Source organism: Bos mutus, chromosome 13, assembly GCF_027580195.1.
Source record: "Bos mutus isolate GX-2022 chromosome 13, NWIPB_WYAK_1.1, whole genome shotgun sequence".
In the NCBI taxonomy this organism is placed as follows: domain Eukaryota; kingdom Metazoa; phylum Chordata; class Mammalia; order Artiodactyla; family Bovidae; genus Bos; species Bos mutus.
Window position 1 is genome coordinate 45,959,931 of NC_091629.1, and position 5,595 is coordinate 45,965,525.

The window sequence follows — 5,595 nt, forward strand, 5'->3', positions numbered from 1 at the left end:
TGCAGGTCCAAACCTCTTAACCTCGCCCTCCCTTAGTTCTTTTTTTTTTTTCCTCCCTTAGTTCTTAACCTTGCCCTCGCCTTAGTTCTTATGCGCTGAGGATGCAGAAGTGAACAAAACGAAGTCCCTGCCCCTCGCGCAACTTCATCTAGTGGGTAACATAAACAATTGATCACAAAACAAATAATTATATACCATGGCAGGCAGTGATAGGGCTTTGGAGAAATCAAATCATTCTTCCCCTGCCTGAGGAGCACCAAGGAAGCAAGTGTAGCAGTTTCTGATTTATAAAATGAGAGTGAATAAAAATGCTTCTCATTGTGTTTCCGCAGGATTGGAAGGAGGCAGGAGTCTTAAAATTGTTTGACTTCTACTTTCATTGAGCCCCTGTGTTGGACCCAGTGTCAAAAATAGCTGACCTAGACCCAAGGAAGGACGGTGAGTGATGAAGTGCCAGCTCAGAAGAGTTGTATGAATGCTGGAAAGTGAATCATTGTGGGCTGTAGGAGCTGGGAAGATTTCCAAGAAGAAGTAGGCAGGTGGAAAGTGTCTGCCCTTCTGAATCAGAAGATTCCCTAGAGATCTTCACACCCAAACCCTTCACTGTACAGCTGGAAAAGCCAAGGTTCAGAGGGTGGTGAGGGTTTTAAAAAGTCAACAGCAGACCCAGTACTAGAGCTCTGACCTCTTGTCTCCCTGAGTCCAGCTTGTATTTCTCTCCTTTTGGCCACTGTAACCAAGCCCTTTCACACCCCTTGCCTTCCTTGAATTTCACAACCATCTTTGTATGGGTGGGTTATTACACATCTCGCAGCTGCACACTGAGGCTTGCTCCTTGTCCCACAGCAAGTCAGGAGCAAACATGGTCCAGGAGTGCTCAAACTTCCAAACCACAGCTGTTTCTGGATCCTGAAAAAAAAAAAAAAAAGGCCCTCCACCAAGTTGTGGCCCCAAAAGTCCTCGAAGCACCTTGTCTTTGCCTGGCCTTTGGCTTCCTTCAACTGATGAGGCAGTTAGTTTTCCCTGCAGCCACCTGGCATGGGGAAAGAAGGAGATTCGTTAAGGATTCCTCATTAAGGGTGAATCTGTCGCCAAACCCGGGATGTTTTGTGTAAATACCTTCTGGTTCAGAAACACAGACACAGGCCCTGTGAAGGAAGGAGGAACATTTGCCAAAGGAGAAACAGGGCTTACCAGGCATCCCTGAGGCCTGGACCCTAGGATTATCTCCCCTCCACCTAGGGGCTTAAAGGGGCCTGGACCAGGCTGACCCCTGACCCCTGCCAGATGGGCCTGGATGGGAAAGGGTTGAAGGAGGCTCCAAAATTGGCAGCTTCTTGGCTGTGACTGGCCCTCAGAGGGCACCCCTGGCACTGGCATTGTATGGGAGGGACATAAGCCTTTGAGACAGTCATACCTGGAAGGACTCCTATTTTAGAACCGCTTATGTTTCAGAACCATCAATTTAACAAGTATTTATTGACTGCCTTGGCCCTGTTATAAGAATCTCACCATGAGCAAAACCAGATTTGGTCCTTGCCCAAAGCTTTCAGTCTGGTGGGAGAGACACATAATAAATGCATGAACAATAAAATACATCTTACGTCAGGTGATGGGTGGTAAGCACTATGGAGAAAAGAACAGGGCAAGGTTGTTTTATAGTTGCTAAACTGTGTCTGACTCTGCAACCCCGTGCCGTGCCATGGGCTGCAGTACATCTGACTTTACTGTCCTTCACTGTCTCCTGGAGTTTGCTCATACTCATGTCCATGTCAAGGTAGAGATGGAACGAATGAGGGGTGATGTGAGATAAAGTGGTCGGGGGCGGGGGGTGGCTTCTCTGAAAAGGTGTCATTTATGCAGAGATGTGGAGGAGATGAGAGGCTGAGCCATGTGGATATCTAGGGGACAAGCATTCTACCCAGGGGGAACAAAGGCCCAGAGATGAGCCTTCATTTTGGCGAGTTGCAAGGCCAGTGTAGATGGAACAGAATGAGCAAGGAGGGAAAAACAGGAAGTGAGGACGACAGAGGGAAGGAGGCATTGAAACTATGGAGCTATCAGAGGGGCTATAGGTGCCCTGCTCACACGGCAAGGCCCTCCCTTGAGGTGGCCAGCAGGTACTGCAGCAGGGGCCTGTGGCTTCCAGTTTCTCTCTGCTCATGGATACAGATTGAGCGTGGAATGTGGGTGAGTTAATGCACATAGGAGTGGCCCTCAGCCAAGAAGAGAAAAGAGCTAGTGGCTACGTACCCCAGCTTGTCTTTCTGTGGGAGACCCATGAAGAGGCTATTACAGTCATCCACGTAGGAGCGGATAGTTGCTGGACAGAGGGTAGCCACAGTGATAGCACTGGTAGGATCCTCAGGGCCTTTGCACACACCCTTCTATCAACCTGGATTCATTTTCTCCCACACCTCTAAATGTATAACTACTACACAACCCCCACTTATCAGCTTGGCGACTCCTCCCAAAATCAAGAGTCCTCCCTCCCTGAGCCCCCAGAGCTTCCTGGGGTACCCTCTCTCTACTTACCACACTATCTTTTTCTCTAATTATCTCCCTCTCCAACTGAGAGCTCCTTGTGGCAGGGATCTTGTCTCTCTTGTTTACTGCTGGGTTCCAGAACACAGGATATTGCCTGGCATACAGTATGCACTCAGTCATGGACTCAACATGAGGCAGAACTTTCTAAAACCCAAAGTATCCAAAGGTGAACAGAACTAACCCAACTGTAACTAGCTTCCCATGCCAAAAGGTGTATCAGGCTGGGCTGCCGTATGGTCAGGATATTATAGACCATGAATCCCTCTGCAATTCATGTAGGAGTGATCCCTAAGTCTTTCTTAACCAGAAAAGTCTACCTGGTCACACTGGGGTGTGCCTCATCTTTAGCAAGCCCTTCCTTCCAGGCCAAAAAGACTGTAACGACTGGGCTTTGGTGTTTGGAGGCAGTAAGAACAACGCTACACCCCTTCCCCTTGGAGACCCTTTTCTGCTTCTGTGTGCTCTTCTTGGCTAAGGGTTCAGTGACCAGCACCCACTTCTCTCCTGAGGTAGGACCACTCTCAGGCTGCTGGGGCCTCCTGGGAGGGTCTTACCTTTCCTTTAAGCTGTGGCTCATCATTTCAGGAGTATGGAAACCCACCTTCTTTGCATGGAATGCTGACAGAAGTGGGGATGGATAACTCTGAGGTATAGCTTAACGCTCCGGAGTTCTCCCTTAGGATCAGGCTGAAGCAGCCACCCACATGATGTCCACAAGCCCTCCCGGGCTTCCTCTTCTTCTCTGTCCTGCCTCCCCTGCCCCCACTCCTTTACGGTCAGAACCCTTCAGCACTGCATCTCACCAGTAAAAGCTAAACTTCTCCCTGAGGCCCATCAGGCCCTCCCTGATCTGCCTTACCCCTCTGAGCATCTCCCATCTCTCTCCCCACCTCCTGGCTGCTCCTGAAACCAGCCACGTGCGGTCCCACCTCAGGTATTGTGGATTGGCTGTTCCTTCTGCACTTTCCCTCTGAGTCCTCTTGTCTCCCTCCCTCAGGTCCTATAAGTCTTCGCTTAAATTTCACCTTCTTAACAAGGCCTATCTTAAACATTCTATTTAAAAATGCCCCCTCCCCCAGTACTCTTGATCAACTTCCTCTGCTCTGTGTTTTTTCCCCCACGGCATTTGTCACTTTCCAGCATGCTATTGAATGTACTTATGTTTACTGTTAATCTCTCTCTGTTAGAAAGGAAGTTCTGTGAGGGCAGGAATCTTTGTCTCATTTGCTACTGATGGATCCCCAGTATCTAGAACATTACCTGGCCCACAGTAGGTGCTCAACAAACGTTTCTGAATGAATGAATGAGGAAAAGAGCCAGAATTCTAAGCAAGGCGGATTCTCACTGAGGCCAGGCTCTTAACCCCTATGCTGGAAGTGGTGGAATGGGAGCGGCTGGTCATTCCAGGCCTGTCACTAAGGCAAGGGGATTGGCTTTTGTTCTCAGGTCAGCATGAAGCTACTGGAGGATTTTGAGCAAGCATGGGACATGATTGGGTTTCCTTTGTGAAACCTCTCTGGCTGTAGCGATAGGATGGGATTAAAATGGTGAGTATGGTGTGGTCCTGTGTGTGTGTGTGTGTGTGTGTGTGTGTGTTGGGGATGGGAGAATAATGATGGGGCTTGGAGAGGTGACAGGGCTGTGACTGTACCGGTGTTAGGAGCAGCAGGAAGCTGGCTCAATATCCCAATTTTTCAGGCAGCCTGGGTGGTTGGCCCACAGGCTCTGGTCTGTAAGTGGTCCAGGCCCAGCCTCCCAGCTGCTGACAATGTGCCCCTGTCCCACAGATGTGTTGTTTGCTCTTCAGGGTGGTCCCCAACTCCTCCCTCCACTTCCTTTGTGCCTTGTGGGCTTGGCAGGTGGAGGGGAGGCCGCCACTCCCTCTCCTCTGACCCAGAGAATAATCCCTTATATTCATGTGATTCTCCTCTTGCCCTCTCTCCATCCTCCCATGTCCCCAGGGAATGAAGAAATCTGACTCCCATTGGGCAGTTAAGGACACTGAGGCCCGAAAAGGGCATGGGACCCTCCCAAGGTCATGCAGCCAGATGGGGACGCCAGGTGGGGACCTGCGTCCTAAATCCACACGCCCTGATTTCATCAGGCAACAGATGGTCCCAAGGCTTGACTTGAAAAATCTTAAATGACCTCAAAGAGAATACAAGCCCAGAACATTCCAGGCCTCCCTGAGCTGGTCTTTACTACTACCTTTAATACGAAATCCATTCATTTAAAATTCCATGAATAGATTCTTTTTATTGAAAATGAAAACACGAAAGAGAAAACTAAAGTTCGGTTTTGACATCCCCTGGCCCCGACACCTCAGTTCCCTCTGAAGTCCCAGTTTGGGTGTGTGATGATGTTCATTTAAAGACATAGTTAGGAACCCAGAGAACATATGTAAGACTATCACATGCGTGGCAGGGTAGGAAGATGGGAAGGAGGGCGTCGCACACAAATGATCACTCTGCAGCCCGTGTGCTCTTGGACATCTTTGATGGGTATATTTAGATCTCTCCTATTCCCTGACAGCTGCAGAGTATTCTACAGTGTATAAGCACCAGAGTTCATTTGTTTATCTAGTTTTCTAAATTAAAATTTTACATTTACTTTTCACACACTAAAGCACAGATGGTTGACTTAATCTCACCGCTCAGCTCTTAGCACATGGTCATGAGTTAGTCTTCAAAGACCCTCTCTTAAACGTTTATATGATTTTCTCTTTTTCTCCCCACCCCCACTCAATTCTGAGCCCACCCTCTCTACTACTACTACTACTAAGTCACTTCAGTCATGTCCGACTCTGTGCGACCCCATAGGCGGCAGCCCACCAGGCTCCCTCGTCCCTGGGATTCTCCAGGCAAGAACACGGGAGTGAGTTGCCATTTCCTTCTCCAATGCATGAAAGTGAAAAGTGAAAGTGAAAGTTGCTCAGTCGTGTCCGACTCTTAGCGACCCCATGGACTGCAGCCTACCAGACTCCCCCGTCCATGGGATTTTCCAGGCAAGAGTACTGGAGTGGGGTGCCATTGCCTTCTCTACTGTGTG